The sequence below is a fragment of the Carettochelys insculpta genome, chromosome 1, assembly GCF_033958435.1.
Source record: "Carettochelys insculpta isolate YL-2023 chromosome 1, ASM3395843v1, whole genome shotgun sequence".
In the NCBI taxonomy this organism is placed as follows: domain Eukaryota; kingdom Metazoa; phylum Chordata; order Testudines; family Carettochelyidae; genus Carettochelys; species Carettochelys insculpta.
The window spans coordinates 169,458,757-169,485,928 of NC_134137.1; positions in this window are offsets into that span (position 1 = coordinate 169,458,757).

The window sequence follows — 27,172 nt, forward strand, 5'->3', positions numbered from 1 at the left end:
AGAAAAAAAAAGGAGTAGCCAGCACTCAGATGGCTCCCCACTCCCACCCAACCCCGGTGGGGTTGCCATGTCTGAGGCTACCAGCAGGGGTCTGCACCCCAGCTGGCTCCCAGCCACGAGGCTGGAGGGGTCGTTTCCTGCAGCTGGGGCTGCCATGGTGCCAGTACTCAGTACCAGCAAGTTCTGGCACAAAAAAGCAGTGAGTATACCATTCTCTTTTCTTGAGGTTCTTATACTGGATCTATCACCGTGGTGTTGATAAAAACTGGTCTAAGTTATTGACTATTAAAAATACAAATCAAGTATCAACAATTCAACATTCTTTAAATGTATCAGGAACAAATGAAATTTTAGCAATGTTATTGGTCTGATACTAGACAAGAATGGTTCTTCTTAACATACTTAGCGTATCTCAGGATCATGTAAGCAGGATGCATCACAAAATATGATCCATTGGTTGACTCATTAGCTTCTGGAGCTTCGGCTGAGTGCTCATGAGGAGTGCCTGGCTGCGTCTACACGTGCACGCTACTTCGAAGTAGCGGCACCAACTTCGAAATAGCGCCCGTCACGTCTACACGCGTCGGGCGCTATTTCGAAGTTAACTTCGACGTTAGGCGGCGAGACGTCGAAGTCGCTAACCTCATGAGGAGATAGGAATAGCGCCCTACTTCGACGTTCAACGTCGAAGTAGGGACAGTGTAGACGATCCGCGTCCCGCAACGTCGAAATTGACGGGTCCTCCATGGCGGCCATCAGCTGGGGGGTTGAGAGACGCTCTCTCCAGCCCCTCAGCTCACTGGTGGCCGCGTGGAGCGGCCCCTTAAAGGTCCCCTCCCCCGCCCTGACTGCAGGAGGCTGAGGCAACGTGCAGGCTCCTGCCTGCACCCGCGGCGAGCCTGCACAGCCCTCAGCCCCTGACACCGGCCATGGCTGCCCAGCAGCACCCCCAGCGCCCCCAGGGGACCCCCCCCAAGGGCAGCCAGAGCAGCCAGGGCAGCCAGAGGGCCATGCAGTCTGGGAAGCGGCAGCGGGGCCCCTCTTGGACGGAGGCCGAGATGCGGGACCTGCTGGGGCTCTGGAGCGAGGAGGAGGTGCTCCAGGTAATGGGGAGCAAGAGGCGGAACGCAGATGCGTTCGCTCGGCTGGCCGACGGCCTGGCTGCCCGGGGTCACCCTGCCCACACTCCTGACCACGTCCGCAGTAAGGTCAAGGAGCTGCGGCAGGGTTACACCCGGGCCCGGGATGCGGCCAGCCGATCTGGGGCCGCCCCCGTCACTTGCCCCTTTTACAGGGAGCTCAGGGACATCCTGGGCTCCCGGCACACCTCCTCCCCTCCGGCCACCCTTGACACCTCGGCTGATGAGCCCGAGCACACCCTGCAGACGGACTCCGCCCTGGAGGCAAGCCCCGCACCCTGGGGGCCCCCCCCGGAGGCCATCCCCGGGACATCGCGGCAGGAGGAGGAGGAGGAGGAGGAGCGGGGCTCCTCCTCCGCAGAATCCAGCCTGCAGATCCTCCTCCTGCCATCCCGGAGCAGCAGCAGGGCCTCCGACCCCCGGGGATCTCCAGACCGTGGGAGCAGACCCACAGGTAGGTACCCCTCTCTGGTGGACACCCCGGGGCTTGAGGGGCGGGGGGAACAGAGATGTGTCCAGGGCCCCCCACATGCTCACATGGCCATGGCCCCAAGGACACTAGGGCCATGGCCCTCACAGCACTGCAGCCATCAGCCCCTGCCCCCCGCCACCCTGCATGACAGTGCCATTCCCCATCCCCGGGCCAGGGGGGAGCGGAACCTCGAGGGGCTCCCGGGCGGAGGGGGTGGGACACCCCACAGCAGCAGCATGTGATGGAGTGGGGGGAGTGCCAAAGGGAGACTCAGGCTACATATGATCCACCAGAGCCGAGGAGCTCCTAGGGCCAAAGGAGGATCCTGGCGCTACAGCTGGCAGGTGACACCTCTGCCCTGAGCAAACAGGAGGGAGGAGACGAGCTGGCTTGGAATTGGGGGGCGAGGGCGGGGGCCACAGGTAGAGGCTAGGGGAAGGGAGAGCTGGTAGGCAGCCAGCCAGAGGAGGGGGAAAGCTGCATCCCAGAGTGGCCCCCCTTGGGGTCTTCTCCCCACGACGGGTTGGAAGGACTGTCTCTTCCGACAGCTGGTGCTGTCACTCCTGCCAGAAACTGGCCATCTGTTGCCTAAGAAAGCTCTCCTGCTCTCAGACCCTGCGGGGTGAAGTAAGAGTCGCTCCCACCAGGGGACGGGGTGCAGGGCAGGGGGACCCCTGAACCCCATCCATCACAGCAGCATCTCCCGGGGACGGGGATGGGGAACCTGCAGCACAGGGCGGGGGGGACAAAGGCCACGGCTCGGGGCCCACACTAACGCCTGTCTCCATTCTTCTTCCCCCCCTCCTCTCCTGTGTCCTGCACCTGCACCTGCACCATCCGAAGGACCGGAAGAGAGCGCCGGCGAGGCCTCGGTTGTCCCGGAGAGCCCTCCGGGACCCTCGCTCCAGGGCAGCCCCTCGGCCGAGGAACGACCGGCCCCGCAGAGGGCCAGACGGCGGACCCCGCACCTGCTACCGGCGGCGGCCACGGACCCCCAGCTGCTGGCCATCCTCCGCCGGCAGCTGGAGGTGTCGGAGCAGCACCTCCAGCTGCAGGAGCAGGCACTGGCCTGGTGCAGGGAGGCATGGGGGGCCTATATGGAGACCATCAACCGGCTGGTTGACTACCTGGCCCCCCATGCCGCGCCGGCCGAGCCACCGCCTGCCATGCCCGCTCCTGCAGCCCCACCACCAGCTGCTCCAGCCGTCGCTGGGCCGTCCGCCATTGCCCCACCACCTCCCCGCGAGGGCCACCGCGCCGAGGGACCCCTGGAGCCACCCGAGACTCGCCGGCACCGCTCCCACCCAGCCGCGGACCAGACTGCAGGCCCGGCGGAGCTCCCGGCCGGGCACACCCAGTGCTGGGCTGTAGGGGCGAGGGGCCCGGGACTTGGCCCCCCCCCTTGTTGGACAGACTTTGGGGACTGCTTTATGTTACTGCCCCTGTTTGCCCCATCCCCCCCTGTAAATAGTTCTCCCCGTTCTCCTCCCTGCTTTTCTTTTTTGTTGATGGCGCACAGTTCTCTGCTCTGTTGTTGTATATTGTTTTATTTGTGCACATCTTGCTTTTGTTGAATGTTTGTCCCTCCTTTTTGGTTTCTGTTTCACATATTTATTTATTTACAAAAAAAAAAAAAATTCGTTAAGACAAAAAAAACATTTACGTTCACCCACAAGTTCATGCTGTCATTTCTCCTGGACAAGTGAGGGGGGGGCGGTGGGGTGCTCCATGGTGTGGGCGTTGGGGCAGGAGTGTGGAGGAGGAAGGGGCGGGCAGTAGGGGGCCTGGGCAGAGTTCACCCCGCGGCCTGTTGCTCGAAGTGGGCCCGCAGGGCCTCCTGGACCCGGGTCCCCTCTGGGTCCACCTGCCGACTGGGGGCAGCAGGTGGCTGCACGTGTGCCCTGCCGGCCTCGGCAGCCCAGCCCTGAAGAAAGCTCTCCCCCTTGCTCTCCACGAGGTTGTGCAGGGCGCAGCAGGCACCCACAATCTGGGGCATGTTGTTGGGGCTGGCATCCAGGCGGGTCAGGAGACATCGCCAGCGTCCCTTGAGGCGGCCAAATGAGCGCTCCACCACCTGGCGCGCACGGTTCAGGCGCTCGTTGAAGCGCTCCTGGCTGGCGGAGAGGTGGCCCGTGTAGGGGTGCATGAGCCACGGCCGGAGGGGGTAGGCCGCATCCGCGATGATGCAGAAGGGCATGGTGGTGTCCCCCAGAGGGATCTCCCGCTGGGGGATGTAGGTCCCCGCCTCCAGCCGGCGGCACAGGCCCGAGTTCCGGAAAACCTGGGCGTCGTGGGTGCTGCCAGGCCAGCCCACGTAAATGTCCTGGAACCGTCCCTGGCTGTCCACCAAGGCCTGCAGGACGACTGAATGGTAGCCCTTCCGGTTGAGGTATCGGCCTCCACTGTGGTCCGGGGCGCGGATGGGGATGTGAGTCCCATCCAGAGCCCCGAAGCAGTTGGGGAAGCCCAGGGTGGCAAAGGCAGCGACAGTGGCATGTGGGTCCCCCAGCCTCACGAGCCTGTGCAGGAGCATGGAGTTGATGGCACGCACGACCTGCAGAGAAAGCACATGGGACAGCCCTAATGAGGGGTGAGCAGGGTGTGCGTGGCCCTGCCCTGCCCTGGCCTGCCCTGGCCCCCCTGCCCTGCCCTGCCCTACCCTGGCCTGCCCTGCCCTGGCCTGCCCTGCTCTGCCCTGCCCTGCCCTGCCCTGCCCTGGCCCCCCTGCCCTGCCCTACCCTGGCCTGCCCTGCTCTGCCCTGGCCTGCCCTGGCCCCCTTGCCCTGCCCTGCCCTACCCTGGCCTGCTCTGGGCCCCCTGCCCTGGCCTGGCCTCCCCCTGTGGGTTCTCTTACCTCCATGAAGACAGCCCCAACGGTGGCCTTTCCGACACCAAACTGCTGCCCCATGGATCGGTAGCTGTCCGGAGTGGCCAGCTTCCAGACAGCGATGCCGACCCGTTTCTCCACAGGGAGGGCACGCCGCATGGCAGTGTCCCGGTGCCTGAGTGCGGGGGTGAGCCACTGGCACAGCTCCAGGAATGTCTGGCGGGTCATCCTGAAGTTCCTGAGCCAGTGGTCGTCGTCCCACTCCCCAAGCACCAGCTGCTTCCACCAGTCGGTGCTGGTGGGGTAGCTCCACAGCCGCCGGCGTGTGAGGCGGGGGGGGGGGGGCGGGGTGCTGCAGGGGTAGGGGCTGAGCCCCGCTGCCCTGGGGGCATCTCCTCCCCTGGGGCAAGAAGGTGCTCAGCTGCCCCCAACATGGCATGAGCCAGGGCAAGCCCTGCTCCTGCCGGGAGGGCTGGGTGGACCTCTAGCTGCTGCTGCTGCTGCTGCTGCTGCTGCTGCTGCTGCTGCTGGGGGTCCATGACTGCAGCGCTCGGGGTCTGTGTGCCTATATGGCTCCTCAGACCGCGTGCTGTGCAGGCTGAGTGTATGTGGGAGGGGCCCTTTAAGGGAGCGGCTAGCTGTTGCCCCGGAAGCGCTAGTCCGCCCGTTGACCCTGTCTGCAGCTGTGCCTGGCATCCCTATTTCGATGTGTGCTACTTTGACGTGTAGACGTTCCCTCGCTGCGCCTATTTCGATGTTGGGCTGAGCAACGTCGAAGTTGAACATCGACGTTGCCGGCCCTGGAGGACGTGTAGACGTTATTCATCGAAATAGACTATTTCGATGTTGCAACATCGAAATAAGCTATTTCTATTTTGGCTGCACGTGTAGACGTAGCCCCTGTGACATGAACACTGATCCATGCCCCCCATGAGAATGGCAAAATTATCAGTTGTGACACATCCGGAAAGCAGCAAGATGATCTATTCATATCTCACAGGTATAATGAAATGCCTTCTATTATATCAGTAGCTGGAGAGGAAGTAAACAATAACCATAAAAGTTAAACATTTTTAAGCCTGAAGGACTATGTAATTTGTACCCAAGAGTAGTAAAAGAAATGGCCAAGGAGCATTCTGAAACATGTTTACTTGTAATAACTCCTGAAACACTGAGGACATTTGAGATCACAGAAGAGCTACTGCATTAATGCTATGCCAACATTTAAAGAGTGCATCTCTGGGAGGGCCTAGGAAATTATAAAACAGCTTATTTGACATCATTCCTGAGCAAGATAAAGGCAAACAGTTGATATGGTGACGCAGTCATTAAAAATCAAAAGATGGTAGCACACTTAATGCCTATCAGCCATGTTTACAGACAATAGGTTTGTTCCATTTTTTTCTGCTAATTCACATTTGATTGTCAGACATTTGACTTAGTTTGCATGACATTCTGACAAAAAAATAGCAATTACATTATAGAAAAAATAAAGTAGCCTAAATTAAATGATTCAAAACTGGTTAAATGACTGAAAAAAGTAATTGTAACTGGGGACTAATCCTCCAAGGGTGCTATTTGTGGTAGTAGAAGCCCACAGAGATCTGTTCTTGTCCCAACATTATTAAATATCCTTTCCAGTCATGTAGAAGTAAATATAAAGTCATCCCCAGACTTTACACAGATTCATGTGGATCAGTTGATAAACTGAGCTAATTTGAATATGTGTTTTAATGCACTCAAATGGAAAAAATTATATCTAGGGAGAGAGAATGTCACAGTTATGAGATGGATTGTTACATTATGGAAAGCAGTGACTCAAAGAAAAATAAAAAAGATGGAGAGTTCACGGCAGACAAAAAAATGAGCATAAGTTTTCGATTCAATGCTGTAGCTGAAAGGCTGAACATAATTTTGGATATACATTTTGGGAAACACGAAGGAATGCTGAGGCAGCATTACTTCTGTTTGCAGCATTAAACCATTGTATCTACTGTATTGACTTCTGCTGACTACCCTAACAAAAGGTGTCAGAAAATTAACAGAATTCAGTAAAGAGCTACAAGGACGATTAAAGGTATGAAAAACTTGCCTAACAATGAAAGACTCAACTTTCTTTTGACTAAATTGAGCAGATTAACAAATGAAGTTATCAGTGCCTAAGAGGGCTCACCCAGGGAAGAGATTTTTGATGGGGTTCTTTCATTTAGTGAGAAAACCATACTGAGACCCCATTGTGCCTTCCAGGATATTCAAGGCACTGCATCTATTTCTGAAATAGAACACTATTTAAATAATAAAGATATAAGCATTGAAAAAAAAGCATTAAAAATCCCAGTGCGTGGATAACATTAAAAATGTGTGGAGTCTTACATAGGACCTCACAGGGTTTCAAGTCCTAACAACCACCTACAAAGCCTACAGAGATATCTAAAAGGAGACAGGCGTGCCACAGCATGCACAGCATAACCTTGCAGCAGGATCACACGTGGTTTTTTTCTCTGCCACTGGTGGTCCATTACTTTCTTAATCGGTGGAGGCATGGTTTGGGCCAAATGGACAATGGAGGGGAAAACACGGCTTTATGGATGTTTAAAGGACTACCTCAACATTGACGCAGGTTTGTCAGAGAAGAAGTTTTCAAAATCCAGGGTACTCGGTTCCAGATGGCTGGGGCCACCAGAATGACGGAGATGAAGGGGACAAAGGGTAAGGGGCTTGTAGCATAAACTGGGACAAAGTTCTCCTTTCTGTCAGTCACCTAGTGGTGGCACTGGGAAGGAGACCAGCTAATAATCTGCCTCTTCCTGCAGTGGTCTAGCCTTCCCCAGTGGAAGGGTAGAGAGGGCAGTGTGGTCTTCATTAGCATTAACTAATTTGAGTTAACAGGCAAGGCAGTTTGGGTTGCAGATTAAGGTCCCCTTCAGGCTTAAATGACACTGATAACTTGTGAAAACTACAAACTGCCTGTCTTTACTAGCATTTTAACTCAAGTTACTAGATAATTTAAGATGAGAACATACCTTTTTAGCCCAGTGAAGACAAGCCATAGAGGTTGAGGTGATTTAGGAAGAGGGCCGGCTGTTTTCCTCTTCCAGGGAAAGAGAGAATGAAATGGGAATGTTTGGATGCTATCTCCCTGGCAGAAGAGCGAGTCAAAACACACACAACCTGAGACTCTTCAGGGGAAGAGGTTCCAGCAAACTGACATTTGAGTTTATTCAGTTTTGGTGCATATTTTGTCTCTAATGGACTTCACAACTAGCCTGAGGTGCAGGTAGGTGATGATGCTTTAAAGGAACAACTAAGCTGAGCTAGCTCTCAGCTGTGAATTGATACAAACCAGAATCTGGATATTTACATAAATAAAAGCATATATCATATCACGCTACATGCTGTGATCGTGCAATAAGAGACTTTACAGCACATCTCAATAAAGAAAGTCGAGGTTGCCTGGAAACCTGAATGCCCTGACGTTGCTAGATTTACAGAACAACTCTCACGTTGCATTTAGTGGTATGACCTTCCCTCCAGAAAAGTGTGGAACTCTTCTAGACATACTTAGTTCTGCATGCATATCAAGAGGAGATGAGATCCTTTAGTCCTGAAATTACTTCTTTCTACAGACATCTTCAATGCTCTGCATAAATTAGATCAGTATGGCTCATTTGTCATTTCAAGAATTCCTTATACAACCATTTGCTTTTTACGTAATTGTTTATTCATGTGTGCTAGTGACAGGTTAAAAAAAAAAACTCTCTCAGTGTAATCACTGGGTACGCGCCATGAGGAATTAAAGCATCTCTACGTCTCCATTATAGCTAGTTTAAAAATGATAACTCAATCTCCCCCCCTTGCCCGCTTCAACTTTCATGGTGTGAGAAGTTGTAGATGAGCTTTGATAAACCTTGACTGCCCTCTGGTGGAATTTGTTGCGTACACACCTGCAACGTGGCCAGTAATAATTACTTATCCAAAGTACCAATGGCTTGCTGTAGACAAGCTTATATTTACATTGTAACATTGTTTATCTTTACAAAAGAGCAACAGCCTGGCAAACACTAAACTTACTGAACAAAATAGTAAGGGATGGTGCATGAAGATTTGGTGGCATCTTGCTCCCTTCCTTTTTATGCACTTATTCAGCTATTTACACATATTTGTGTGAACTTCCCCTGGCCAGGAGTGTCAGAAGGACTGTTGCAGCAGATAAAAAGGCTCTGTCAGACACAGGCAGTGTACAGCATTGTTTTTGTTTTTGTTTTTCATTTAGTTTGCCAGGAAGTTTAATTAAAGGCTAGCATGAACAAACACATCGTCCACTGCCTCCAAATGACGTATGGAGATACACATCTCATAGAACTGGAAGAGACCTTGGGAGGTCATCAAGTCCAGTCCCCTGCTCTCTTGGCAGGAAATGTTTGTCAAACACAGGCTGCGTGGAACTGAGTGAGTGAGCAGGAAGACCAGGGGTGGGAGCCCTCCAACGAGAAGGTTTTGAGATGGATGTGCAGCAGTCACAGCCAGGGGGCGGATGGCAACAAATAGTGACTGACAACCTGCAGGGTGGCATCAGAGAAGCGCAATAAGTGCGCAGCAAGGCAACATCAGAGAGGCACAATGAAAGGTCAATGGAGCAAGTAAGATGCCTCTTTATTACCCCTCACGCCCACCCATGCAGGGTGGGAGGTTAACTTTGCAGATGCACCTCTGAGCACTGGGTCTGAACTGACCGAGAGCAGCAACAGTGAGTGGGGTGCAGAAAGGGGTTGATCATATAAAGAGAGGATTTTTGGGTTGCTGGACTTATGAACCTCAGGGGAAAAGAACGCTACCCACCCTACATAGAGAGAGTGCATCTTTCACTCATGGTTTATGTTTATGAACCCTGTTTGTGGTGGGTTTTTCCCAAAGTAATGCCAAATTACTTCCCTCCTTTTACTACAAGTTTATTTTCTACACTTAGGCTCTGTACTTGTGAGTGGGGAAGCATTGCCTCTCTGAGTCCCCCAGGAGGGGTGTTTGAATTTCCCAGGTTACTGGGTGGGGACTTGAGCTTTGTTGGACCAATGGAAAGGAACCCCTCAACACTGAACCAGGCCCTGGTCGCTGATGGCTTCACTTGACAGAAGGGTTACACATGCTACAACTTGAATGAGACTGTGACACTTCCTAGGGTCACCCAAGGTTATGAAGCATCTCATTACTACCTGTCTGAGCATGAGGAAGGCCTGTTTATGCCTTAGCTTTCTGTAAGCCTCTGATTGCCAGAAGCTGGGACTGGATGACGTGATGGATCACTTGATAATTACCCAGTTCTGTTCATTCACTTGGAAGCATCTGGCACCAGTCATTGGTGTCAAACTGTTTTAAACAAGTAGAGAATTGGACCCCCACAAGGTTGAACTTCTTAATAGCCACATAAGCTCCCTCCATCATACGGATCACATTTAATAAAGTCTTGTACCAAATCATGGCCATCCACACCTTTACTATGAGGGTAAAGATATTTAACTATACTGTACCTTAGAAGAGGAATAGACTCACCACTGGTTTTCATAGCTGAGCGTGACGTGTGGAGTCCTCTACACTACCAAACCAGCCTTGTGTTGGGCTGGGTCTCTCATGGCTCAATCGTCGAGGTAGGTCACTTTAAAGTCAAACCCTTTCCACAGTAACCAGAAAGTGAATGAACAATAACAGTCTGATGGCCTCAAGCCACAACACTGCCCAAGTCCTGACACACTAGTCCTTCCACTCCAGCTCTCCAGGACCTTTTCACCACTTTTTCCAGTGTCTGTCAAAGGAACCTAGACCTTCTTTCTTGTCAGGGTTCCAGCCCAGAAACCACTTAGTAATCCAAATGAGTGTATCTATTTAGGACTCCCTACTGCCTCAGCCTGTCCACAAACCTTTCACACAGCCCCTTTCTGGGTTCATTGTGTACCAGTGTTCCTCTTAGCATCTTCAGCACCTGTATTCCTTCAGGGTTATCATGGCTTGCAAAAATCCCCCTCCAAAAATCCCAAACAAAAAGTACAAATATAAATCCCTTTTCACCTTTTGGGGCTTTAACTTCAGTGCTTCATGAGTATTTTGTTCCTCAGCTGAATATTGGCCCTGCAGGGTTGCGTTCCTCAAGTGTTGTCCTATTTCAAGACCCACGACAGGCACTAACTGCCTTTCTGTGGCTTTTCCCAACTCCCATCAGACTTTTATCACCCCTTTCTCCTTCTCTTCTCTGTCCTGGGCCTCTGAGCTTTTGAGCCCTTGCGACAAAACCTGACTCCCACTTGGATCTGCTAATTGATTTATTTTATTCCCTTCTGGATGCCACTGGGTGAGTTAAATGAGCTCACAGGTTCCTGTCAACTGTGTCAGCATCCATCAGTGGTTTACATCCCATCACAACACTCTAACAGCTCTACTCTTCTTTGTATGGTTGATCCTATGATTGGTCAGGGCATTACTGGCCAGCATGCCCACCTCAGCATATCTTCACACCCTCAGCCAGCTTCTTCCCTTCTGCAGCTCTTTCTCTTTTCAGTACGGATCCTCCACAGGAGAGGCCATCATGCTTTTAGCATCTCAGTCGTTCCAGCCTGGACAAAATAAAATTGCACCATTTCTCTGTAAATTAAATTTCTCGATTTTTGTCACAATACATGTAAAGCTACATTCTGTAGGGTGCTTGCAGGCTCCCAGGCAGCGTTTGCTCTATTTTTCCATCAATGAGCAGAATTAATGTTGTTATATGCACTGAGGCAAGTGTGAATGTGCACACCAGTAGAAACACATGCTGTGGGCACTGTGTGCATTCTGCTGCTCAGCTGGGTGGCAACTGACTCTCTCCCAGGCAGCTGTCTAAGTGCTCACTTTTCAGAGAACACTGCTCCCAAGGAAGTGTTACTAGAGTGATGCAGCAGTGAGAAGGGCTCTCCCTCTGCACCATGTAGCATTGGTTTGCAGTGGCTTGCTCAATGCTGCCAAAGCAGAAGAGTCAGCAACAGTTGTGCCAGTACCCAAATCCAAAAACTTTGCAGAGGAGGAATGCAGGAATTACAGACATTCACACTCTCCACGACGTTCCTTGTTCATTTGTTCCGTCATTCATCCTTTCATTACCTGTGCTCAAAACTCCCTGGAACAATGATATCCAGTTTTCTATTCTCGTCCCCAGTCTGTCCACTTGGCTTAACCAGGCTCTGCGCAAAGGTCAGGGTTCCGCCTAGGGTGTAGATTCTCAAAGCTGCAGAAAGAAGCATGGGCTCTTGGTGACAGCAAGAGCTCTGTGGGTACCAGGGGAGAAAGAAGATGATGACTTGGGGCAATCGGCTGGGGTTCTCAAGCACGGACTTGTGTAAAGAGCCAGAGAACTGCATGAGTGCGGTAAGCTCCTTGGATTTTTTTTTCTGTTCAAGATTCACTATGCTGTTTTTCCCCCTTTGTGTTAATTTGGCACAGGTAGAAGGCTAAGAGGCAGCTGAAGCAACTTCAACGCAAACAAGCTCACTTGCCAGTGTTGTAAATGGCCCCCACAAACATCAATAAATTCAGTTGGTTGATTTCAAACAGTTTATTGCTTATTATAAGCAACAATAATGGCTCATTACAGGGTTTTACCATGATGTATAATAGAATAGAAAGAAGGAAATAGAAAAAATAGAAGAAATGAAGACCCGACTGGACCCTGAGGTTGAAGCTTTTTCTAGTTTTTATATAAGCAGCCACCATTGAAGAATGAATCATCAGAGCTGCTATAAACTGTGTACTTCCATAAATAGATCACATACAACGTTGAAGTTTAGTGTGGTTTTCATGTGGCTCCCCGACAGCTGTGCCAGGGCCTTGAAATGTTGATTCTCAGATTCCAAGATCTTTGACAACATCTGCAATTTCACGTTTTCATAGGGCTGGAAATATTTATACCTTTATTTTGTTCAGTCCGACAAATGCCACAGGGATCTAAGACCATGTAAAGTGGGATCCACAAGGGGACAAAGTTGTTGCAGCATTGAACTTCTTACTACCTAACTTTGAGGCACCGAGAACATTGTAAGAATTTTGTTGCAATCCACAAAGCTGACTTAGGTCCTTCGGCCAGGGGTGGCCAATCAGTTAGAGACCAAGAGCCAAAACAGCATTTGATAGAGTGCAAAAAGCCACATATTTTATATTTATATTTTATATAGCTATATCTAATATATCTAATACATGGCTCAATGCCCACCCCCACCCCGAGCCTGGCACTCCCAGTTCCCTATTCTCCCCTCTCAGTAAATGCTGGCAATTCACCAGAGCTATCCCCACCACTGCTGTCATGTGCTTCTCCCACCAAGTGGTGGTGCGCATGCATGGAGCAGGCATGGCACTCCTGGTGCATGTCTCTGAGGAGGAACCGCCACCGCCACCGCCACACTGCTGCTGCCATGCACTTCACCCACCAAGCAGTGGGGCACGTGCATGGAGCACCACGCGGCTCTGAGGAGCCACATTTAAAGGCTCAAAGAGCAGCATGTGGCTCGAGAGCAGCAGGTTGGCCACCCCTGCCTTAGGCTTCCTGTAAATGAATGGGTGGAGGAGGGTACCTCAGAACGTGATCCGCAGCTTAGGTTGCTGAATGCCTGTCATCATGCAGTTAATGAATTGCTCTGGGGCTTATAAGGGGGACAGATATCCAGTCCTAGAGTGGGACAGCACTGTGCATGCCCCAGAGATGGGGCAAGTCCACTGTGAGCCTTAAGCAGGAAACATCTTCACCCACACAACACATAAAAAAAGGTGAATAGAGGCACCCCTGGAGCTGTTAGGGGTTTAAATAATTGTTTAATTTGCTTATGCTGAGTGGGTTCTGCCCCCATGTCCACAACATAGATGCCTAGGGAAACTTTACAAGAGAAAGTTAAGTTCTAAGTGAGTTTAGGCACCTATAAGGTTAGGTGGCAGCCAAGCAGAAGTTTTGTGAATCACTGAAGTGCGGAGCATAGAGACATAGGCACCCAACTCTGGAGTTGAGGTGCCTATCTTGCTTTGTGGCTTGCTCCCTCACTGAGGTTTGCTCTACTCAAGAGCAATATCCATTGTTTGAAAAAGGGTCTGAGCCAAGCTGAAGAGGACACATTTGGAGGAGATAAAAACTAAACTGCTAGAGGTCTGTGGTAATTAAAAAACCCATGCAACTGTAAGCATATTATCTCTAGTGTCCTAGGCAATGTCCAGCGTGGGTAATTCTGATTACCTCCCTACAGCTATGTCTGCTTACACAGTTCCCACATTTCACTCATGGGGCAGCCACAATTTGTGGTGGGTGAAATGACTCCACTACATGCTATGCACTTCGGCATATTTGAAGGATGAAAGGCGGGATCTAATTATTATTCAAAGCTTTTTTATTTTCTGGATGACTGAGTAAGCAGCAGGCTACTAACAATTTCTTATTTGAATTCTTCTTTTCTGCTTCCTCTGTGTCAGTCCCTGCCCCCTTCTGCTATTAGATACTTTCTTTCCCTGTCTGTTATTTGATATACTAAATAATCTCTAAACTCTCTCACAGACCTCAGTTCAGGAAATCTTTTAACACAGTATAAAATTAAGCAGGTAAGTATCCTGTTCAACTTGTTCATCAATGATCTAGAAAATGAGGTAAGCAGTGAGGTGGCAAAGTTTGCAGATGACACCAAGTTGTTCAGGACAGTCAAAACCAAAACAGATTGTGAAGAACTACAAAAAGATCTCAGCAAACTGAATGATTGGGCAGCAAAATGGCAAATGAAATTTAATGTGGGTAAGTGTCAGGTAATGCATGTTGGAAAAAATAACCCAAATTACACGTAATACATGATGGGGTCAAATTTAGCTACAACAGATCAGGAAAGGGATCTTGGAGTTATAGTGGATAGTTCTCTGAAGACATCCACGCAGTGTGCAGCAGCAGTTAGTAAGGCAAATAGGATGTTAGGAATTATTAAAAAAGGGATCGATAATAAGACAAAAGATATCATACTTCCCCTATATAAAACTATGGTACGCCCACATCTTGAGTACTGCGTGCAGATGTGGTCTCCTCACCTCAAAAAAGATATATTGGCATTAGAAAAGGTTCCGAAAAGGGCGACTAAGATGATTAGGAGCTTGGAACGGGTCCCATATGGGGAGAGGCTAGAGAGACTGGGACTTTTCAGTTTGGAAAAGAGGCGATTGAGGGGCGATATGATAGAGGTATATAAAATCATGAATGGTGTGGAGAAAGTGAATATAGAAAAAATATTTACCTTTTCCCATAATACAAGAACTAGGGGACACCAAATGAAATTGATGGGTAGTAGGTTCAAAACTAATTAAAGGAATTTTTTCTTCGCACAGCGCACAGTCAACCTGTGGAACTCCTTGCCCGAGGAGGCTGTGAAGGCCAGGACTCTATTAGGGTTTAAAAAAGAGCTTGATAAATGTTTGCAGGTTAGGTCCATAAATGGCTATTAGCCAGGGGTAAAGTATGGTGCCCTAGCCTTCAGAACAAGGGCAGGAGATGGATAGCAGGAGATAAATCACTTGATCATTGTCTTCTGTTCTCCTTCTCTGGGGCACCTGGCATTGGCCACCGTCGGCAGACGGGATACTGGGCTGGATAGACCTTTGGTCTGACCCAGTATGGCCATTCTTATGTTCTTATGTTAAGTAGTCCCATTGACTTAAACGCCAACAAGAAAACACAGAGGTTAGTCAAAGATATAAAGAGAGAGAATTTCCCAGAGAATGACTGTTTCCTAATTGAGCAGGCTACCAATTTTGCTCGGAATGCCTACCCACACTTCCATTGCAAAAGTGCAATGTGGTCTTTGAACATCCTTTTCTGTCTTGGAATGGCTCTTTGATTTAGCTGAACCCAAAACGAGACCTCTTTGATTAACACTGACTGAAAGGACCTTGCAAAGATTTTAGATGAGAAGCTAAAAGGACAGATTCAGGGTGACGATATTCTTCCAACACTGAGCTCTCTAGGGCGGTACTGACTTTTTAAATTTATTGTTATTTTTCGTAGAGCACCTACTGGAGCACCATGGGACCATGAAAGGTTCTTCTGCAATACAAATAATAAATAATGTTTGAGTGTGGACACTATTACTATGAATAGTATGAATACTATGAATATGAACCCTATGAAAGTCATCAACATTACTCAAATCCTTCTAGTCAAGCTGGTTTCAATAAGCAATGGTATAAGTCAGCACGTCAGCTTTCTGATTTGTTAAGCTTTTCAATGATCTCTGGAAAGCCTGTCCTTGGATGGAGGCATAAATATGTGACACACTCCTCATATTAATTAAAATGACTTTGTCTTAGATTTTGGTCCTGGATGAACAATTACATGGCAGCCACAACTTCCATTTCCACAAAAGGATTTACATCTAACATGTACTTGGGGTGGAGAAATTACCAGGTCCTTACAAGAATCAACACAGGGCACATTTTATTCATTTATCCAGTTTTATGTTAAACCAAAGATTCCAAGGCCAGACAGTACCATTGAGATCATCTAGTCTGATGTCCTGAATAGCACAGCAAATAGTACTACCCCAAAATTATTCCTAGCGCACATATTTTAGGAAAACAGATAATCTTGAATTTAAAACGGTCAGTGTGGAAGAACGTGCCATGATCCTGAGTAAATTGTTTTCATGGTTAATTATTCTCACTGTTAAAAATGTATGTCTTATGTCCATGTGAATGTGTCAGACTTCAACTTTTAGCCATAGGATCACATACTTTTCTCTGCCTATTATGAAATATTTATTTCCTATGAAGATACTTAAAGTTACCCCTTAAGCTTCTCCTTGTTCAGACAAATAGAGTGCTCTGAGACTAACACTGTAAGGCAAAATAAAGATTGTTCTCTAAACCTTTAACCATTCTCATGGCTCCTCTCTGAACCCTCTTTCATTTAGCAACCTCTTTCCTGAATTGTGAGCATCAGAACTGGACACAGTAGTCCAGCAGAGGTCACATCAGCGCCAAATACTGAGATAAAGGAACTTCTCTATTCCTACTCGAGATTCTCCTCTTCATGCATCCCAGGATCACTTTAGTTCTTTTAACCACAGCATCAAAACTGACTCTCTGTTTAGCAGCTTATTCATCATGATTCCCAAGTCTTTTTTTCAGAGAAACTGCTTCCCAGGAGACAGTCCCCCATCCTCTAAGCATGGCACAAATTCTTTCATCCTAGATGAATATATTTACATTTACAAATATCAGGAAGTCCTGTCGCACCTAAAGACTAACAAATTTATTTATTAGGTAATGAGCTTTGGTGGGCAAGACCCTGAGGAAGTTGGTCTTACTCATGAACGCTCGTTACCTAACAAATACATTTGTTAATCTTGAAGGTGTTACACAACTGCTTGTTATTTGTGAGGCTGCAAACTAATATGGCTACTCCTCTGAGAATATTTAAGTTTCAGTTTTTCCAGGATATTGCAGGATGCTGTCACATCTACCACAAGCACTATTAAAAGCAAATCAATTAAATTGTGGTGAATCGTTAAAATTCTCCAACCACAGGAAATGCTATAAGGACGTCCTATTTCAGAAGGCAAGGGTTAGCAAATTCAGCACCTGATTCTCATTTGGTATCAACCAGCAAGGAGCTATTGAAGTCAATGGAGCTATGCAGCTTCACACCAGCTGAGGATGTAGACCAGTGGCTCTACTGTGACTACTACCCCTCCCATTTCTGCTCTTTTTTATCCATAAGAATAGTCAATACATTGTTTTAAAAGCAAAGATTAATAGAGAAAGGGTCGTGTTGGGCATAGGATATGTAATGTTCTTCAGTCCCTGCAGAGTGTCCACGCTACGACAATGCAGTTCAGGATGGCAAATTTAAATAAGGACCACTATGGTAAAAACTGTTATCTGGATTTGGAGATTTCATAATCTCTGCATTAGTCCATCGCAAAGATTCTTGAGCTTTTTGCTGAGAGATGGTGCTCATTCTTCACTATTCCCTTATTTGCAGTCAAAGCAAGCATGAGAAATGATGGCTAGTAGTGCCGTTTCATGCCTAATCAAGCTTCCAATCATCAGCAGTGTCTACTGATGAATTAATAGTTCCAATGAACCAATTCATGGAGCTAAACCTGTTTTAGTTCTGCAGCTCATTAGTTGCAGTTAAGATACAGCATGAGGTACATTAGGTATTCTTCATTAAAGCAATCAGTCAACTTGTGTAGGTGGTAAACTAAATTCTGTCAGGGTTTTATTCTGCAGAGCACTGGTCTCTTGTGTTTCATGCATCAGGACAAAGTAAAAGTGCTGAGCAGGACAAAAAGTGCAAGAGTAACTTGATCTGACATTAATAAGAACATGACTTAGACAGTGCCACGTAGACTGTATTTATCTCTGAACTTCTTAGACATGCTCATTCTCTACCTTCGCTACTCTGTGGACTTTTCAGTGAAAAATCTGAGACATACCATATTGCTATTCAGGGCAAAGGACTAAGTACACCTATGCTTCCATTCCCCAAGAGACTGCACATACACTTAAAGTTAGGCACATTGTTTCATGAAAATCAACGTCAGTAGCATAGAGCCAGTTATAATTGGTAACAGGGCACTGGAAGAAGTTGTGGTCTTTGCATGCCAGGGCAGCATCTTTGATATAGAGATGGAGACGGATGCTGATGCGAGAGGCAGGTTTGGGAAAACAAGAACAGCTTTTCTCCTCACGAAAAGCATCTGGAATTCTAAGCAAATCAGAACTCTGACTAAGATCAGGTTATTCAACTCCAATGTCAAATCGGTCCTATTGTATGGAGCAGAAACTTGGAGAACAACAAAGAGGACTGTCCAAAATATTCACGTTTATCAATAATTGCCTCCATAAAATCCTCCGGATCCACTGGCCATACTCCATCAACAATGAACACCTGGGGCAACTGCCTCACCAACATCCTGCCAAAGAAGAAATCAGGAAGAGAAGATGGTGATGGATTGGACGTACTCTTAGAAAACCAGCCACCATCATCTCAAGACAAGCCTTAAGTTGGAACCCACAAGGAAAAAGGAAAAGAGGGCGCCCAAGAAATACCTGGCATAGAGACCTGAAGGCAGACACTAAAAAGACAGGATACACCTGATCAGTACTGAAAAAAATCATCCAAGACACAGGATGCTGGTGAATGATTGTCAATGGCCTACGCTCCAAGAGATAGGCATGGAAGAAGATTACTACTACATTGTTTCATGCAGCACTTGCTGATAGTAACATGAGGGAATTCCATTTTTATTTAAATTGGGGTTTTTATTAAGAGAATTGATTTATAGATCTTCTCCCACTACACCTCGCATTTTCGGCTATGTGTACACAAACTAACTTCCATTGCCTTCAGTATATATTTCCTTCTGCACCTTGTGCTTCTCCCTCCAACTTTCAAGCAGGTTGCTAAACATGCAGTTTTACTGGGGTGTACATTCTGGGTGTACACCAGGGACAATTTTCAGACCAGTATTTAATATAATGTGACTGTACATTCTTAATATACATAAAAATAACATGATACATACATTAATTTCCAGCGTACAAAAACATTTTTCTACTGAAAAGACATTTGATTACCATAGAGTTGAGTCAGTGCATTAATGAACCAAACAAGTTGGTTCTTTGCACCCATATTATTATTAGTGATGCAGTAGGTTAAGTTACAATCCAAGTGGCAAACTATATTACTATGTTGGCAAATAATGTTTTTTTGCAGCTGTGACCATTTTGAAGTGGGACTATATTCCCAAGGACTGACACAGTGCACGTCCCTGGAGACTTGTGCCATGAGGAAGTATTTGAGTCTTTGGATGTTTGTGTTGTTTTCCAAAGTTCTACTGATTTTTTGTGTTTCACTTTGTGTCTGAGATGTGGTAGAATGAATGAAGCTTCAATGAATTAACACAGGGAGTTATTAAAAAGACTTAAGGAAGAAATTAAGAGGATTTTTTGTGTTTGCTAATGATAAAATTATCACTGAGTCTATGTCTACCCTAGAGGGTTTTGACAGCAAATAGACCATCTTGCTGCCAAAACCTGAAGAGCATCCAGATTCCCAAGGCATTCTGTTGACAGTAAGTCACCAGAACACAGAACTTTTGTCGACAGCTGTACCACACTCCACGCAAGGAATAACACCTGTATTGACAGAGATCTGTCAACAGAAAGACGGGCTGGACATTCCAAGGAGCCCTCTGTTGACAGACATGACTTCCAGGACACTGGGCAGCCCTGTCTGTTGTGCTTCCGGCTGGCCATTTTGCTCTCTCTGTCAACAGAGTAGATTTCTCTTGCAGTCCACTTGGCAGTTTGGCTGCAATCTGTTGACAGAAGTTTTGTTGGAAGATATCTTCTGACAAAAGCTTCTGTCAATAAATCCCTGTAATCTAGACATAGCCTTAGAGGACCAAAATCATCTCCATTATTAAACATTCTGAAACATTTAAAAGTCCTGGGTTTTTTGGCCATCATTCAAGCACAAAAAGACACCCTAGCTATTTTATGAACCACATCAGAAGCATCTGAAAAATTATAGTTTATCTCCTGGAAATTTGAAGTAAAAGACGATGTAGCTAAGAGTAGGCAGGCAACAGAGACAGGCTCTTTCAACATCATATTATGAGGACTTTTTCTATATCCATCAACCAGGGTGCTATGTATTCTAATGCCAGAATGAACATTTTACAGCTAAGTGAACCATCTTGAAGGAAACATCTCCATTCTTCCCTTTAGCTAGCAGGACTAGTCAGTAGCAGAACTGCGCCAAGGAGTGCTCAGAATTATTGAAGCCAGATAAAATGCTAACTCTGCACCTTTTCTGCAAAAAGGCCATTCCATCCAGCATGTTGTCAGAACCTACAGAACATCATGGACACTGCCTTCGTCTTTAGAAGCCAGACTGTGCCATCTTTGCTCACATTGGCTATGTCTACACTAGCCAAAAACTTCGAAATGGCCATGCAAATGGCCATTTGGAAGTTTACTAATGAAGCGCTGAAATACATATTCAACGCCTCATTAGCATGCGGGCGGCTGCGACACTTCAAAATTGACACAGCTCGTCCAGACAGGGCTCCTTTTCGAAAGGACCCCAGCTACTTCGAAGTCCCCTTATTCCTATGAGCAGATGGGAATAAGGGGACTTCGAAGTAGCTGGGGTCCTTTCGAAAAGGAGCCCCGTCTGGACGAGCTGTGTCAATTTTGAAGTGCCACGGTCGCCTGCATGCTAATGAGGAGCTGAATATGTATTTCAGCGCTTCATTAGTAAACTTCGAAATGGCCATTTGCATGGCCATTTCGAAGTTTTTGGCTAGTGTAGACACAGCCATTGAGTGGTACCTTACTCCTCTGATAATCCCAGTGAATACAAAGGGGTACTTGTACAGTAAAATACTATTCAGGACAGGTAGACAAGGGACAGTCTGGCCCCAGTATAACAGCCACAAGGATCAAACTTAAGGTGTGTTTGATGATATATCTCAATTTGTGTAAAGGGAACAACATACAGACATGGCTCTCCCAGGATGCAGATGCTCTCCTTCATAAAACTTTGGGGCCTATGTTTTTAATTCTTGTCCTTGAGGATTTCTCTGTATCTCCTTGAATTTTTAAAAATAATTACTGCTAGAGTCAATAGGTTTATTAATAAATTCCCTTAAAACCTGTTGGACATTGCCAGGATTTTTTGATTTTTGATTTTGATTTTTTTTTATTTTGCCTGAGCTATCCCTTTACCTGTACAATAAAGTGGGGTATTGGGGGAGCTAGCTCAGGGTGCATTAAAAAATTAGGGCCCATCACAAAATTCTCTATTAGGGTACATTACAAAATTTCATGCTCCCCCAAAGGGGACACCCGCTATACCTTGCGCACCCCTATTCTAGGCCAAGCAGAGAAGGCCAGCAGTCCCACCCTGCCCATCAGTCTGCCAAGGACTCCTCTTCAAGCCCCAGGGAATCATGGGAAGATCAGCGCACTTTTTGCTAATGAAAGTCAGCTTCACTCTTGCAGGTTGCAGAGAAAAGCCTGATAAGGTGACCATCAGACGACAACAGGACACTCATCATGAGCACTCCAAACCAAGACAATAAGCTTATCTATAAAATGATGTTTCCTGCCACCTTCAGGAGCACAATAAATCCAACTTCACCAACTTTTCCTTCACTGCTCCCAGGAGAACTTGTGATCCATCCTCCAAGTTTGTCAAAACTTCTTTTTTTTTTTCTAGTTCCTCTTATGGGCAGAATATCAATGTGAATGTGATGCAGTTCTTACAGCCGTGCACCCAGCAGCTCATTGCTTGAGAGGGATCATATATTAAGTGTGACAACACATAAATTAATACAAATGAACGGTCTCATCACTGTGATAGTCTTAACACCCTCTGCCCCCGTATCCACCACTCCACCATCATCACTACAGATGTGAGAGGAGACTGGACAGGACTGAGGATCACGCTGTAGCATAGTGTTCATGGTTGCTGTGGCCAAATCGTCACCTGGTGGCCATCCTTCTGGTGATGAACCAATCTGTACTTTGCTAGGCTGGTCAAAGGATGGCAGACACACAGTCCACTGCCAGGACTGTGCTCAAAACCTTTCCAGCTTGACAGAACCTGCCAGAGCTTACCCTCCACAGGCCTAGCCTTTGAGGGCCCAGGGTCACCTTCATGCCACAATGAGGCAAAAAAGTAGGACTTTGTGGAGGTCAAAGCAACCTCTAAAAATAATATTACTTCAGTCAAGTTGCATCATAAATGTTAATATTTCCTTCTGATCTTGAATTAAAACTATAGTAACAGACAAAGATTGTTTGTTCACATCACAAGACCTGGGCAAACCACTCTAGTGCTCTAACAATGTGTTTGCATTTCAAAGTTCTATTCTAACCTAGGTAATAGCTCAACTACCATTGACATGTCCCACCATAAGTCTTTAAAGGTCCACCCTGAGCCAGCCAGCCTATGAGTTGTTTAACCTTTCTCACCTTGTGCCACATTTTAATCAGATGGCTAATGTTCCAATCCGATAATGTACCAACCTGTTTTTAGCTATTGGCTATTTCTGAGGTTTTCAATATATCCCACAGACATAGGAAGGGGCAAATATTTACTTGGATTATCTTGAAAATGGTATTTTTATTAGTGAGAAATAATTATAAGCCACAGAGCAGAGAACTACATGCTCCACCCCCCACCCCCAACACACTATGCCAATCCATAGATAATATCAATTGTTCTAACTCCAAGCTATAAAAACTAATATTTGCAGCTATGGAGATCCTTGGCTTAACCACTAGTGTGTCATCCAGGATAGTCATTGTTATATAAGCACATGTTCCTTTGTCTCTCTTTATGTTCTGGGTTTATGAAATTTAGGCTGTCAGTTCTTCAGGGCAGTGACTGTGTCTTCTTTAAATCTTTCCAATGACAACCCCTTTCAGGCATATTTGACGACCCAGTGTGCCATCACTCTGTTTTCCAAAAGTTTCCGTAACATACCACCCAGTGGGAGTAGCCGAAGGATGGCATTACATTAAGGAGTCATAGCAATGGTGGGGTAACTGCAGCAAGCAGTGGTACTCTGCCACAGAGAAAACAATGAATACCAGAAGCTCAGAAATTCTGTTGCTTAGGTTCCACCTTCAAGATTCATAGCATCTTGGGAACTTCGAACACCCTGTTTCTTGGCCCTCTTTCCCAAAAGGCATTTCTCCTGTTTCCCCTCCCCTAGCCCACCTCCAAAACACAAGGGCACAAAGGTAAAGGGAACCCCACTGCTGTAAGAGCCTGTCCCTGAGATCTAAGCAGGGCTGATGAGGCTACAGCATGAGGATGCTTAGAGCAAGGGGCCGCAACCCCGGTAATGCTATTTCATCATATTAGACATTACATAGTAACGTTTAGGTGATCCCTAAACCTTGGCTCCAGATGCCACTACTCCTACAGGGATAGATCCTAACTCAGCATCCACAGCTGTAGAGGAAGGGCTTCTGGTAATGGAAAAGATATGATTCCATGGTGCTGTGCTGTAGGGGTAACAAGATGTGGGGGAGCCCCATAAGTGATCTATCTTCCTAGCACTGTGCAAATCGAGGGGGCTGACAGCCACCGTGGGCCCCAGAGCAAGGTGGGAGGTGGGCTTGGCTCTGTGTCCCGGAAGGGGTGAGGTCTAGGGCAGTCAGCCCTCAGTGCTGCCTGGCTCATGGTGCTGGGGACCTCCCCACACACCGCCTCACAGTAGCACGCAGCCGCGGAGCGGTGTTACCGTGGCACTTCAAAGGAGCCTGGAGCTGGACCTGGTGCTGCTGCTGCTACTGAACTAACAACAGCAGCAGCTGGAGCTCTGGGTCTCTTTGTAATTCTGGGCCCAGGGACAACTGCCCCCACCCCCAGTGCTGGTGGGTCTGGTGCAAGGGGCAGAACAGGAGAATGGAGGACCAGGATACACCTCCATATATGTGCCCAACTCTGCTGTTCAGAACAGTCATTGGCATGAGGACTGAGAATCACAGAATCACACAACACTAGAACTGGAAGGGATGTCAAGAGGTCATTGAACCCAGTCCCCTGCTTTCATGGCAGGACCCAGCACCGTCTGGACCATCCAGTTATGGAGATTCCACAACCTCTCCAGGCAGTTTATTGCATAATAACTTGGCCATATGAGTTATTTTGTCTGTTCATTTCAGCACTTTGGATGTGTCCTTTTCAGACATTTTACAGTACCCGGCTCGAAATGCCAATACAGAACGGTACATAATGTGAGTCTCATAAAATGTGTTTGCAAATGTTTTATATATAACTCAGGCTTTTTGCTCTGTCTGGAAAGAAAGAATGAACACATTTATTAGGATAGCTATTATGACCCTGAGCTCAGTGTACTGGTGCTGATGAAGATCCATTTTCAAAATTATTCTAAAATGTTATTTCTTATGAAAACTGTTCCTTGAGGGGCTGTGCATTTTTATTTAAACAATTATTCATGGGGAACCATTACTGCTACGACAAAGAAATGGAATTTCTGCACATTCTGGCTCAGTTTATATGCCAACAGCAGGAAAAATCAGAGTGATTAAGTAGCAATGAGAGAAGCCTCAAAGTTCAGAGGTTCCTGTCCAATAAATATGCAAATATTTGGGTGCTTTTTGGAAAGTTATTGGAACTACCTAAATCGCCAGAGGTGCATAAAGCTAAGCTATAAATCAGTGTTGCCAACTCTCATGATTTTATCATGAGCCTTCTGATACTCCATGGTGTTTTAATGTTCTAGGTCCCAGAGTCTTCTGATTATGTGAAAAATCTCAGCTTTCATTTTTAAAAAGTAAGTTTCTAGACTTTGTGTTTGCAGCCACAAAACTGAGAAAGTCTCATTCTAAAGTCTCAAAAAACAGAAAGTAAATAAAAATATACCACATTCTTCATTAAAAATAAATCTTGATTTTTGGCCAGTTTCATGGTTTTAGGGGAGCCTGATTTTTGTATATTTGTGTTTGGCAATACCATGGACCTCATAAAAAGAAAGCTCTCTCGTGAGTACTGCTGTGCTTCCTGAATCTGGAACCAGGGCTGTCCATGTTCTGGGCCCCCAATATAGAAAGGATGTGGACACATTGGGGCAGAGGGCAATGAATATGATTAAGAGGCTGAAGCACAGGACCTATGAGGAGAGGCTGAAAGATGTGGGTGTATTTAGTTTGCAGAAGAGAAGTCTGAGGGGCAGCCTTCAACTTCTTGAAAGAGGCCTCTAAAGAGGATGGAGAGACGCTCTTCTCAGTGGGGACAGATGGCAGAACAAGGAGCAATGGTCTGAAGTTAAAGAGGGGGAGGTGTAGGTTGGATATTAGGAAAAACTATTTCACCAGGAGGGTGGTGAAGCACTGGAATACGTTATCGAGAGAAGTGGTGGAATCTCCATCCCTAGAGGTTTTTACGTCCCTGCTTGATATAGTCATGGCTAGGATGATTTATTTGGGGTTGATCCTGCTTTAGGCAGAGGGCTAGACTAGAATCCTCCCGAGCTCCCTTCCAGCCCTAGGATTCTATGAATCTATGTTCCACCACTATCTCCCCAGTACAAAGCTCAAGTGAATTATAATATACAGGCCTGACAGTACAAAAGGGACCAGAGCTCCTGAGTCCAGGGGCTGCTACTGTGGCAGCAGCCAGAGCCCTGGGTGTTTTAAATCACTGCTGGACCACCACATAGTGAGGGCTGGGGCACTGAGGTCCAGGTAGCACTGAGGGTTGGCTGTCCCCTGCTCTGAGCCTTCCACTAGAGGCCTGCCCCTTCAGGGCCATGGAGCAAGAATTCCCCAACCTTGCTCAGAGGCTCAGGTCCCCCCACCTTGCTCACCTTGCTCACCTTGCTCAGGGGTCCAGTGAGGCTGTTGGCCCTGATGGTGATTTACAAGTAAATGGCCTTGGTCATTAGGATCTTAGAAGGGCTGTTGGGGAGAGACTCTTTGCTCTCACCATGATGGGTAGGATCAAAGGTCAGAGTACAGCCATTTGGAGGCCATTCCTATTGGCCCAAGGTTTTAGTAAAGCCTGGAGCCCCAGTGCATCCTCTCTATGGCCAGGGGAGTCTGCACTGTCAGATTTCCTGGCAGTTCTGCATCCCCACCTCAAACCCAATCTCTACAACATCTCCTTGGTACCACTCTCTATGGTCTCCTCAAAAGCCACCAGCAGCAGCATGCACAGTTGTTCCATGAAGCTTCTAAGCCCGTGGAGGTAGGGATAGCGCGCTGGGAGAACAGCCTTCCTCACGGTATTCCAGGGTCTTATGTCCTTAAACAGAAGTGGTGGGGGCAGAGTTTGACTGGGTGCACATTCAAACTGATTCCTATTTTACCGGAACCATTTCACCCCGCCTACTAATTAAATTCCTGCTGTCAGCATAGTATCTGTTAACATGCATCTTCATAATTCCATATAGTTACAATGTGGTATGTGGAACTAAAAGATCCCAGTTCAGGATCATGGCCTGGGTCTACGTTTATACTATAAAAAGAACCCTGAGGAGAAAATCTATTATTGTGGTATTTCCAGCAAGAGTTCCTGGTCTTACTGTCCTTGCTCAGGAAACATTCTCATTGAATGCAATGCTTGGTTTGCCTGAGAAAAGACTGCCAGATCAGTCTAGTTTTGCTGACTTGAGAGGTTTGGGTAATCCAGATACCCATCTAAGCTTTTGGGGACTTACCTGATCTTCACTTTTACACTGTCACCCATCACAGTCTCACCCACCACAGGCTCAGCCCCGCTGCCTTTCAGATGAGGCATTAGTCCTACAAGACTTTTATCAGTGATGTCTGCTCCCAAACCTTCCTGGAGCAATCTTGTCGCTTCCCAGAATGCTTTGCAGCAGAAGAGCTCCATGCGCTTAGAATGCCTTGCCGTGGGTACTACACATATACAAACTTACACGCACATTTTCAGCCCTACATTTAAAAAAAACAAAAACAAAAACTGCACAGATTTAATAGGATCTATTTAGGAAAAATATATGTGCCAAGAATTGTCATGCCCCAAACCTAAACTTTGGAAGCCATTTCCAGAGAATACATTCTAATGGGAAAGGAGAAGAAAATCTATTAAAATAACCTAGTGCATCAGGGGAAAACTAATCACCTAATTATAAAGTTATAAATTATAAAAATTATATTTTCTGGGTACCTAGTGGGGATACATAA